This window comes from Mobula hypostoma, chromosome 26 (genome assembly GCF_963921235.1).
Source record: "Mobula hypostoma chromosome 26, sMobHyp1.1, whole genome shotgun sequence".
Taxonomy (NCBI): Eukaryota; Metazoa; Chordata; class Chondrichthyes; order Myliobatiformes; family Myliobatidae; genus Mobula; species Mobula hypostoma.
Window position 1 is genome coordinate 302,216 of NC_086122.1, and position 13,208 is coordinate 315,423.

Here is a 13,208-nt window from a genome sequence, read left to right on the forward strand (position 1 = left end):
TAGAACTCATCTTGCAAACGGCTGCTCACAGGCACGTGTTAAAGCAAAGCAGTTCCGAATCCGGGGGAGAGCAGCTGCTCGGGGCGCGCTGCCTTTTATCGCGCGCTGATTTTTTTTTCGTAACAGTGAAAACACCTTCTGAAAGCGAACACAGGGTATTAATGTAGGGCTTTCGTAATAGTGAGGTTTCGTAAAGCGACCGTTCGAAAAGCGGGGGACACCTGTATTCATCTTTTAATATTAGGAGGCTAATGAATATTGTTTATACCCCCTCATTTAACACTCCAGAATGTATTATCTCATTAGATGCTGAGAAAGCCTTTGACAGAGTTGAATGGCCTTATTTATTTAGTGTGTTGGAGAAATTTAATTTTAGTTCGACACTTATATCTTGGATTAAATTGTTAAATCATACCCCGTAGCTTCAGTTTGTACTAATAATCAAAGATCTCCCTTTTTTCGTCTATCTCGTGGTACGAGGCAAGGATGCCCTCTTAGTCTTTTACTATTTAATATTGCTCTTGAACCTTTAGCAATTGCTATCCGTGACTCGCCCAACATTTTTGGTATTATCCGTGGAAATGAAACACATAAATTATCACTATATGCAGATGATTTGTTATTATATATCTCTAATCCAGAGAAGTCAATTCCTGTTATTCTAGCTTTGTTGACTCAATTTAGTAATTTTTCTGGTTACAAATTAAACCTTAATAAGAGTGAATTATTTCCTTTAAATAGGCAGGTTCCTATTTATGGAAGTTTACCATTTAAATTGGTTACTGACTCTTTTATATATTTAGGGATTACAATTACGAAGAAGTATGAAGATTTATTTAAAGTTAATTTTTTACCTCTAATTGATCAGATTAAACTTTTGTTTACTAAATGGTCACCAATATCTTTGTCTTTGATTAATCAGATTAATGCTGTTAAGATGATTATTTTGCCTAAATTTCTATATGTATTTCAATTGGTTCCAATTTTTATCCCAAAATCTTTTTTTGATAATGTTGACTCATATATAAGGTAGAACAAAAATCCTAGACTAGGTAAAAGGTACTTACAAAAATCTAAAAAAGAGTGGGGGGTTAGCCCTCCTGAATTTTAGATTTTATTATTGGGCAATTAATATTCGATACTTAAAATTTTGGTTACGAGACTTGGATGCAATTTCAAGTCCACATTGGGTAAATGTCGAATGTAATTCATTATAAGAGTTTTCTTTGGGTTCAGTTTTAGGGACTTCACTTCCTTTCACTTTATCTAAATTGTATAAACAAATGAGTAATCCAATTGTTAAACATACTTTACATATATGGTTTCAATTTCGAAAATTTTTTGGGTTGAATCAATTTATTTTAGCAAGTCCTATTATATCTAATTTCTTTTTTCAACCTTCCACTATGGATCAAGCTTATTTAGATTGGAAAAATCAAAGGTATCGTACGATTTTGTGATTTATTTTTGGATAATTGTTTTATGTCCTTTTATCAACTATCTAATAAATATAATTTACCTAGATCTCACTTTTTTTTAGATATCTACAGATTAGAAACTTTTTAATTACTGTTTCTCCTAATTTTCCGCACTCATCCAATGGATATTTTGGAAAAAAATTTTAGATTTAAACCTCCATCAGAAAGGTGCTGTAGCAGTTATTTATAATCTAATTATGAATTTATGCCCTGATGTATCTAATAATGATGTGACTTTAAACTAGAATGGTTGGGGGGTGGGAATCAAATTAAAGCGGCTAGGTGTGAGGAGGTTAGTTCACAACAGAGGGATGGGAACCAGTGCAGAGAGACAGAGGGGTGTAAAGTGAGCGTAGAAGCAAAAAGTACAAAGGGGAAAAGTAAAAGTGGCAGGCCGACAAATCCAGGGCAAGCATTAAAAAGGGCTAAGAGAGTTGTAAAAGAGTGCCTGAAGGCTTTATGTGTCAATGCAAGGAGCATTCGTAATAAGGTGGATGAATTGAAAGTGCAGATTGTTATTAATGATTATGATATAGTTGGGATCACAGAGACATGGCTCCAGGGTGACCAGGGATGGGAGCTCAACGTTCAGGGATATTCAATATTCAGGAGGGATAGACACGAAGGAAGGGGAGGTGGGGTGGCGTTGCTGGTTAAAAAAGAGATTAACGCAATAGAAAGGAAGGACATAAGCCGGGAAGATGTGGAATCGATATGGGTAGAGCTGCGTAACACTAAGGGGCAGAAGACGCTGGTGGGAGTTGTGTACAGGCCACCTAACAGTAGTAGTGAGGTCAGAGATGGTATTAAACAGGAAATTAGAAATGTGTGCAATAAAGGAACAGCAGTTATAATGGGTGACTTCAATCTACATGTAGACTGGGTGAACCAAATTGGTAAAGGTGCTGAGGAAGAGGATTTCTTGGAATGTATGCGGGATGGTTTTTTGAACCAACATGTCGAGGAACCGACTAGAGAGCAGGCTATTCTGGACTGGGTTTTGAGCAATGAGGAAGGGTTAATTAGCGATCTTGTCGTGAGAGGCCCCTTGGGTAAGAGTGACCATAATATGGTGGAATTCTTCATTAACATGGAGAGTGACGTAGTTAATTCAGAAACAAAGGTTCTGAACTTAAAGAGGGGTAACTTTGAAGGTATGAGACATGAATTAGCTAAGATAGACTGGCAAATGACACTTCAAGGATTGACGGTGGATATGCAATGGCAGGCATTTAAAGGTTGCATGGATGAACTACAACAATTGTTCATCCCAGTTTGGCAAAAGAATAAATCAAGGAAGGTAGTGCACCCGTGGCTGACAAGAGAAATTAGGGATAGTATCAATTCCAAAGAAGTAGCATACAAATTAGCCAGAGAAAGTGGCTCACCTGAGGACTGGGAGAAATTCAGAGTTCAGCAGAGGAGGACAAAGGGCTTAATTAGGAAGGGGAAAAAAGATTATGAGAGAAAACTGGCAGAGAACATAAAAACGGACTGTAAAAGCTTTTATAGATATGTAAAAAGGAAAAGACTGATAAAGACAAATGTAGGTCCCCTGCAAACAGAAACAGGTGAATTGATTATGGGGAGCAAGGACATGGCAGACCAATTGAATAATTACTTTGGTTCTGTCTTCACTAAGGAGGACATAAATAATCTTCCAGAAATAGTAAGGGACAGAGGGTCCAGTGAGATGGAGGAACTGAGCGAAATACATGTTAGTAGGGAAGTGGTGTTAGGTAAATTGAAGGGATTGAAGGCAGATAAATCCCCAGGGCCAGATGGTCTGCATCCCAGAGTGCTTAAGGAAGTGGCCCAAGAAATAGTGGATGCATTAGTGATAATTTTTCAAAACTCGTTAGATTCTGGACTAGTTCCTGAGGATTGGAGGGTGGCTAATGTAACCCCACTTTTTAAAAAAGGAGGGAGAGAGAAACCGGGGAATTATAGGCCGGTTAGCCTAACGTCGGTGGTGGGGAAACTGCTGGAGTCAGTTATCAAGGATGTGATAACAGCACATTTGGAAAGCGGTGAAATGATCGGACAAAGTCAGCATGGATTTGTGAAAGGAAAATCATGTCTGACGAATCTCATAGAATTTTTTGAGGATGTAACTAGTAGAGTGGATAGGGGAGAACCAGTGGATGTGGTATATTTGGATTTTCAAAAGGCTTTTGACAAGGTCCCACATAGGAGATTAGTGTGCAAACTTAAAGCACACGGTATTGGGGGTAAGGTATTGGTGTGGGTGGAGAATTGGTTAGCAGACAGGAAGCAAAGAGTGGGAATAAACGGGACCTTTTCAGAATGGCAGGCGGTGACTAGTGGGGTACCGCAAGGCTCAGTGCTGGGACCCCAGTTGTTTACAATATATATTAATGACTTGGATGAGGGAATTAAATGCAGCATCTCCAAGTTTGCGGATGACACGAAGCTGGGTGGCAGTGTTAGCAGTGAGGAGGATGCTAAGAGGATGCAGGGTGACTTGGATAGGTTGGGTGAGTGGGCAAACTCATGGCAGATGCAATTTAATGTGGATAAATGTGAAGTTATCCACTTTGGTGGCAAAAATAGGAAAACAGATTATTATCTGAATGGTGGCCGATTAGGAAAAGGGGAGGTGCAACGAGACCTGGGTGTCATTATACACCAGTCATTGAAAGTGGGCATGCAGGTACAGCAGGCGGTGAAAAAGGCGAACGGTATGCTGGCATTTATAGCGAGAGGATTCGAGTACAGGAGCAGGGAGGTACTACTGCAGTTGTACAAGGCCTTGGTGAGACCACACCTGGAGTATTGGGTGCAGTTTTGGTCCCCTAATCTGAGGAAAGACATCTTTGCCATAGAGGGAGTACAAAGAAGGTTCACCAGATTGATTCCTGGGATGGCAGGTCTTTCATATGAAGAAAGACTGGATGAACTGGGCTTGTACTCGTTGGAATTTAGAAGATTGAGGGGGGATCTGATTGAAACGTATAAGATCCTAAAGGGATTGGACAGGCTAGATGCAGGAAGATTGTTCCCGATGTTGGGGAGGTCTAGAACGAGGGGTCACAGTTTGAGGATAGAGGGGAAGCCTTTTAGGACCGAGGTTAGGAAAAACTTCTTCACACAGAGAGTGGTGAATCTGTGGAATTCTCTGCCACAGCAAACTGTTGAGGCCAGTTCATTAGCTATGTTTAAAAGGAAGTTAGATATGGCCCTTGTGGCTACAGGGGTCAGGGGGTATGGAGGGAAGGCTGGGTTCTGAGTTGGATGATCAGCCATGATCATAATAAATGGCGGTGCAGGCTCGAAGGGCCGAATGGCCTACTCCTGCACCTATTTTCTATGTTTCTATGTTTCTAAAATTAAAACTGATTGGGAAAGAGAATTTAAGATTATTATACTGATTGAAAAATGGAAAGAAATTCTTCAATTAGTTAATCCATCCTCTATACGTGCTAAGCATTCGTTGATACAGTTTAAAGTAGTGCTCAGGGCTCATATATCCAAAGATAAATTATCTCGTTATTACTCTTATATAAATCCTATTTGTGATCGATGTCATTCCAAGATAGCTTCTTTAACTCACATGTTTTGGTCATGTCCTTTGTTGAAAAAATATTGGGAAGACATTTTTGATATTATTTCAATGGTTTTGAATATAGACTTACAACCTCACCCAATTACTGCTATTTTTGGGCTACCAATGATAGAATTAAATAATTTAACCTCTTCAGCTCGTCGGATGATTGCATTTCTTACTTTAATGATGAGAAGATCCATTTTGCTGAATTGGAAAGAGATTAACCCCCCCCCCACTATATTTCATTGGTTATTACAAACTCTGTTGTGTTTACATTTGGAAAAAATTAGAAGTGTGGTTTATGACCCTTGCATTAAATTCGAAAAGACTTGGAGGCCATTTATTCAGCATTTTCCTATGATGTAATTTGACCATTTCCAGACTTATTTTTCTTCTCTGTAATGTTGGTTAGGAGGAATGGAGTTGCTGACACTAAGGTTTTTCATTTCTCCCATTTCTTGTGATGTTGATACAGCCCAGGTCTTTTTTTAGTTTAGTTAATTAATTCTGTTTAGATTAGTTTTTTTGCGGGGGGAGGGTTATTTACTGGAGTCGTTGCTGCCAGGTATTGTATGCACATAAATGTCATTGTGATGAAGTTTCAAATCAACAATGGTTACCATGGTGAAACCTGCAAAACAAAGCACAACAACTAGTCGAACCAAATGACTAAGTACGTGCAGGTATTCTGCTGAAGACCCAATATAGTGCTGCCATTATCACAACGACCATATTTGAGCACGGTGATTCATGGGGTATTTTGTGTGTGTGCAGTTGATGCAAAGCAGCAATCCCTGAACCCAGAAATAAAAGAACAGTATTTCAAAGTTTCCTGGATCACCCCAAGTGTATAATGTATAAAACTATGCAGATGCAGTGAATCTGAAATAAAACCAGAACATTTGAAACAGCCAGCAGATCTAATCTTGTATTTTTATTTCAGATTTGAAGCATCTGCAGTTTTGATGGAAGTAATTGCTTCATCTTGAGAATGTTGCCTTTGGTATTGTTACTCACTGGCACCATCTTCTTTAATTTTGTTGGTTCATTTCATCATGTCCTGTAGTTGAATATCAGCAATCGTTCAGACTGCCATACAGAAAATTCTGTCCTGGGACTTCTGAGTGAGTGGAGATGAGTTAAGTGAAAACTAAACCCTCATTGGGTAAATCTTGAATCTAATTCATTACAAGGGTTTTCCTTGGGTTCGGTTTTAGGAACTTCACTTCCTTTTACTTCTTTTAAATCGTATAAACAAATGAATAACCCAATAGTTAAGCATACTTTACGTATATGGTTTCAATTCCGAAGATTTTTTTGGGTTTAATCAATTTATTCTAGCAAGTCCCATTATATCAAATTTTCTTTTTCAACCTTCCACTATGGATCAAGCTTACTTTGATTGGAAAACCAAAGGTATAATATCTTTTCACAATTTATTTTTGGATAATTGTTTTATGTCTTTTGATCAACTCTCTAATAAATATAACTTACCCAGATCTCACTTTCTTAGATATCTACAGATTAGAAACTTCTTAATTACCGTCTCCCCTAATTTTCCACACCCATATCCAATGGACACTTTGGAAAAAATTTTAGATTTAAATCTCTCTCAGTAAAGCGTAGTAGCAATTATATATAATATAATTATGAATTTATGTCCTGATGCTTCTAATAAAATTAAAGCTGACTGGGAAAGAGAACTTGAGATTAATATACCGACTGAAAAATGGGAAAAAAATTCTTCAGTTGGTGAATTCATCCTCTGTATGTGCTAAACATGTGTTGATACAGTTTACAATAGTGCACAGGGCTCATATGTCCAAAGATAAACTATCTCGTTATTACTCTTACATTAATCCAATATGTGACAGATGTCATTCCGAGATAGCCTCTTTAACCCACATGTTTTGGTCATTTCCTTTGTTGGAGAAATATTGGAAAGATATTTTTGATATTATTTCAACGGTCCTAAATATAGACTTACAACCTCATCCAATTACTGCTATCTTTGGATTACCAATGATAGATTTAAATAATTTAACCTCTTCATCACGTAGGATGATTGCATTTCTTACTTTAATGGCTAGAAGGTCCATTTTGTTGAATTGGAAAGAGATTAACCCTCCTAATGTATTTCATTGGTTTTCACAAACTATGGTGTGTTTGAATTTGGAGAAAATTAGAAGTGTGGTTTATGACCCTTCCATTAAGTTTGAAAAAACTTGGAGGCCATTCATTCAGCATTTTCATTTGATGTAATTTGATCATTTCCAAACTTGTTTTATCTCTCTGTACTGTTGTTGGAGAGGAATGGAGTCGTCGACACTAAGGTTTTCTTCTTTTCCATTATTAAGTTGTTAGTTTTGCCCAAGTCTTTTAGTTTAGTTGATTAATTTTGCTTTTCTTTGGGGATGGGGTTTGTTTTTTTTTGTTGTGTTTTTTTTTCCTTTTTCATGGTTTTTTTCCCAGTTTTTTTTGCTTTATATTATCCATTGTTAGTTCTATATGATTGGGAGCTTTGTTAATTTACACTATTTGGTTTTGCAATTACTTTTTTAAGTGTAACAATATATCTCCTACTATTTGTATTATCACTATGTTTTGTTTCTATGTTTTGAAATTAATAAAAAGATTGAAAAAGAAAGAGTTAAGTGAAAACTGCCTCAGTGCTACTGTTCTCACTGACTGTTAATGCATCTGAACTGAACCCTGTCACCTCCAGTTCCTCTGAGTTGCCACTTTGCTTGCAGATACAGACCATTCCTGTTTCTCCCATTTGCCAGAATTCTGCACTGTGGCAATATATTTAAATGTCAAGTCTTTCTCCGACTGGCCTTCTGCCATTTCCTGGTACTGGACAGTACTGCCACTTCAGGAACACAAAATAATCTGCAGATGCTGGGATCAAAGCAACACTCCCAACACACTGGAAGAACTCAGCAGGTCGGGCAGCATCCGTGGAAACGATGAGTCGACGCTTCGGGCCGGAACCCTTCGTCAGGACTGAAGGGGAACCCTCCCCCACCTTCTTTATAGGGCCTCTGCCCCTTCCCTCTTCAGAGAAATATTTCCCTCTTCCGTATTGTAACTTGTGTGATTGGAGACTCCGTCACTGAAGAGGAATGGAAAGAAGAACCGTCCCCAAAACTGCTCTTGTCACTGTCAGTTGGTGGATCTCCGAAACTAGTGTCACTGAGTGTTGCTGTTAGTGGAGCGGTGAAACCACCCCAGAGTCCATCTCGTCCTTCGCCTGCAGCACCTGCAGGACATTACGTGCCCACCACTGCCTGATGGCCTTGTGGTCAAAGGCATTGACCTGGAAGAACTTTTTTACGAAGGACAGGTATGGTGGCAACGACCAGCTGAAGGAGGTGCTGCGCTGAAAAGGGGCCAGACCCATCCTTCGCAGCCAGGGCGACAGGTAGAACCTGGGCACATAGTGGTACTTAGTGCCCACGTATCTGGGTTCTACACACAACCTGATGCAGCCACACACAAAGCTGGTGAGGGCAACATTGGGGACGTTCTTGCCCCCATTGTCCAGGAATTTGTCCATGACGGCCAGTCTGACCCGCTCCAGCCTTGATCCCCAGACGAATCTGAAGACAGCTCGGGTGATTTCTGAGCTGTAGGAGCGGGGAATGGGCCAGACCTGCGCCAAGTACAGCAGCCCTGAGAGCACCTCACACCTGATGACTAGGTTCTTGCCCGTTACAGAAAGGGAGCACCCTCCCCACAGTCCCAGTTTCTTTTTTACCTTGGCAGTCCGCTCCTGCCAGTTCTTGTTGCATGCCTTGGCCCGTCCGAACCAGATCCCCAACACCTTCACTTGATCAGACCTGATGGTGAAGAGGACACCAGATCGGTCGAGCCAGTTGCCGACGAGCATGGCTTCGCTCTTCGTGCAATTGACCCTGGCGCCCGACGCCAGCTCAAACTGTTCACAGATGTCCATAAGTCTGCGAAGTGACCTCAGATCAGAAGAAGACGGTGACGTCGTCCATGAACAGGGAGGTTTTGACTTGCGTCCCTCCACTGCCTGGCAGCGTCACCCCTCTTGATGGCTTCGGCAAAGGGCTCAATACAGCACACGAACAAGACAAGGGAGAGGGGACAGCCCTGCCTGACTCCAGACTTGATGAGGAAGCTGTCTATTTCCCACCCATTGACCTGGACTGCATTACAGATGTCTGTGTACAGCAGTCTGATCCAATTCCGGATTCCTTCCCCAAATCCCATTTTGGAGAGTACATCCACCATGTAGGTGTGTGAAATCTTGTCAAAGGCTTTCTTCTGGTCCAAGCTGACCAGGCAGGCGTCCACACTCCTGTCCTGCACATAGGCGATGGTGTCCCTCAGCAGCGTGAGGCTGTCTGAGTTCTTCCTGCCCGGTACAGCGCAGGTTTGGTCCGGGTGGATCACCTGTCCCAGAGCAGACTTGACCCTGATGGCAATAGCCTTGGACAGGATCTTGTAATCCACATTCAGGAGAGAGATGGGCCTCCAGTTCCTAATGTCATCCTTTTCCCCCTTCTGCTTGTAGATGAGGGTGATGGTGACCTTCCTCATGGACTCTGACGTGCTGCCGGCCAGAAGCATAGCGTTGTACACTTCCAGCAGGTCAGGGCCCATCCAGTTCCACAGAGCTGAATAGAACTCGACCAGTAGGCGGTTGCCTCTGGGAGTCCTGTTCGACCCAAAAGAACGGACGGAGCCTGTCAGCTCGTCCAGGGTCAGTGGCTGATTCAGACTCTCCCTCATGCCGTCGTCTAAGACCTGCGTGATAGCCGACAGGAAGTTGTGGGAGTCTGTGGTGTCTGTGGCCTTCCTGTCATACAGACCGGCATAGAAGGACCTGCAGATCCTCAATATGTCCGTCTGCGAGGACGCGACTGAGCCGTCCTCTTCCATAAGGTTGTGGATCACAGAGCTCTCCCTGTGCACCTTTTCGAAGAAGTGAGAGCACGTCTCGTCCTGCTCTACAGTTTGGACCTTTGATCGGAAGATGATCTTGGAGGATTCGGCTGCGAAGTGTCGGGCTTGCCGGCCCTTCACCTGTCGTAATTCCTCCCTGACATAGTAGTCATAGTCATAGTCATCCTTTATTGATCCCGGGGGAAATTGGTTTTCGTTACAGTTGCACCATAAATAATAAATAGTAATAGAACCATAAATAGTTAAATAGTAATATGTAAATAATGCCAGTAATTATGAAATAAGTCCAGGACCAGCCTATTGGCTCAGGGTGTCTGACCCTCCAAGGGGGGAGTTGTAAAGTTCGATGGCCACAGGCAGGAATGACTTCCTATGACGCTCCGTGCTGCATCTCGGTGGAATGAGTCTCTAGCTGAATGTACTCCTGTGCCCACCCGGTACACTATGTAGTGGATGGGAGACATTGTCCGACAGAGTAATCAGCGGCACTGGGGCTCCACAGGGGACTGTCTTGTCTCTCTTTCTCTTCACCATTTACACCTCGGACTTCAACTACTGCACAGAGTCGTGTCATCTTCAGAAGTTTTCGGATGACTCTGCCATAGTTGGATGCATCAGCAAGGGAGATGAGGCTGAGTACAGGGCTATGGTAGGAAACTTTCTCACATGGTGTGAGCAGAATTATCTGCAGCTTAATGTGAAGAAGACTAAGGAACTGGTGGTAGACCTGAGGAGAGCTAAGGTACCGGTGACCCCTGTTTCCATACAGGGGGTCAGTGTGGACATGGTGGAGGATTACAAATACCTGGGGATACAAATTGACAATAAACTGGACTGGTCAAAGAACACTGAGGCTGTCTACAAGAAGGGTCAGAGCCGTCTCTATTTCCTGAGGATACTGAGGTCCTTTAAAATCTGTCGGACAATGCTGAGGATGTTCTACGAGTCTGTGGTGGCCAGTGCTATCATGTTTGCTGTTGTGTGCTGTGGCAGCAGGCTGAGGGTGGCAGACACCAACAGAATCAACAAACTCATTCGTAAGGCCAGTGATGTTGTGGGGATGGAACTGGACTCTCTGACGGTGGTGTCTGAAAAGAGGATACTGTCTAAGTTGCATGCCATCTTGGACAATGTCTCCCATCCACTACATAATGTACTGGGTGGGCACAGGAGTACATTCAACCAGAGACTCATTCCACCGAGATGCAGCACAGAGCGTCATAGGAAGCCATTCCTGCCTGTGGCCATCAAACTTTACAACTCCTCCCTTGGAGGGTCAGACATCCTGAGCCAATAGGCTGGTCTTGGACTTACTTCATAATTTACTGGAATAATTTACATATTACTATTTAACTATTATGGTTCTATTACTATTTATTATTGATGAAGCAACTGTAATGAAAACCAATTTTCCCCGGGATTAATAAAGTATGACTATGACTATTGTCCAAGATGGCATGCAACTTAGACAGCATCCTCTTTTCAGACACCACCGTGAGAGAGTCCAGTTCCATCCCCACAACATTCCTGGCCTTACGAATGAGTTTGTTGATTCTGTTGGTGTCTGCTACCCTCAGCCTGCTGCCCCAGCACACAACAGCAAACATGATAGCACTGGCCACCACAGACTCGTAGAACGTCCTCAGCATCGTCCGGCAGGTGTTAAAGGACATCCACCCGTTTCGACTGCAGGAGGAGGAGGAGTTGCTGCAATTCGCTCTGGGGTTTTTGCAGTTCCCTCTGATCCTGCCTTGCTTTCTGGATACCCTTGAGAATGAGGAACCTCTTGATGTTCTCCTTGGTGGCTTCCCACCAGAGAACCAGAGAATCAAAGAAGACTTTCAAGGTTCTCCAACCTGTGTACTCCTCTAGTTCCCCGATGTTCTCTGGGGTCAGCAGCTTAATGTTCAGCTTCCACATGCCCCTACCTGCCTTCCGGTCCTCCCGTAAGTGACAGGTGGCTCGCAGAAGGCAGTGGTCAGAGAAGAACACCGGCTTGACGTTGGTGAATCTGACCGAGATGGATGTCGAGAGGAAGTCGATCCGGGAGCGGGCTGAGCCGTCGGATCGTGTCCAGGTGGCTTGTGGCTGCGTTGCGCCTATGGGGGTGCCAAAGGCGTCGTGCAGCTTGGCTGTCTTTACCGTTTCCATCAGGAGTCTGGAAATACCGTCCAGCCTGCCGTCGGCACTGCTGGATTGTCCAGCTGCACGAATGGTGCAGTTGAAGTCTCCGGCTAGCATGACCGGCGGGGCCGTCACCAACAGTGGAGTGAGCCGCTTGAGGACGGCCCACCGCTCACTCCACACGGGGCTGGCGCACACGTTGATTAGCCGGAGCGGAGTGCCCCGGTATTTGACATCTGCTACCAGGAGGCGCCCCGCAACCACCTCTTTAACTTGGGTGATTGAGAAGTTGCCTCCCCATAGCTGAATCCCCTGGCCTGAACCACGGCAATCATTGCCCCCTGACCACACCGACAAACCCTGAGATCACCTCCGGTAGTTGCGGAGGTGCGACAGACTGCACTCTTGGAGGAAGGTGATGTCGGCATTCACAGTGTTCAAGTACTGGAGCACGCTGACGCAACGCCCAGTACTCTTTACACTGCAAACGTTTAAGGACGCAAGTTTAAGGTCAATCACCCTTTACAGATCTTCGTCCTCACCTTCGCCATCCTGAGCCCTCATGCCCACAATCCTGGTGAAGTCTTCCACCTGTTGAGGGCTCAGGTATGTGCGGGTAGACCTCGCCAGGGAGAGGCAGTACCGGTTCAGCCTGTAAATGGACCTCCGGGGCTGCCTCTATCTTGCTGCAGGCCACCAGAAGTGTTACTGCTCCCGGATTCCCGGAGTTGAGGGGCGCTGCTGATCTCCACCTCCTGCACCTGGGGGGTGGCCAGCAGACCTTCACTGTTCCCTTGACTCTCCTCTGCCCTATTAGCCAGCCTCTTCCTCTGCCAGGGCTGCTGGCCACCCCCACCGCCTTCCTCCTCCTCTGAGGAGGAGGACAGGAGCCCAGAGGATGTGCTACAATCCACCACCCTTTTTCTCGAGCTCTCCAATTGCTCCGCCTGCTGTCTTTTGGACGGAGCCTTCTGAGGCTTTTTCCGTTTTGTAATGATGCTCCAGGCTCCTTCATCCCCGTCGCCCTCCCCTCCTCCATGGACTCCTCATCATCAAGCGGTGGGTCCTGGGTGTTCTGCAAGGGGGAGGGAGACTGTCAA

At 43.8% G+C, this 13,208-nt stretch overlaps 1 protein-coding gene across 1 annotated transcript in view; it reads right to left on the reverse strand.

Moving 5' to 3' along the window:
• LOC134338069 (centrosomal protein of 72 kDa-like) overlaps positions 1 to 13,208 on the reverse strand; it is a 155,502-nt gene that overhangs the window by 74,267 nt on the left and 68,027 nt on the right. The window lies entirely within an intron of this gene.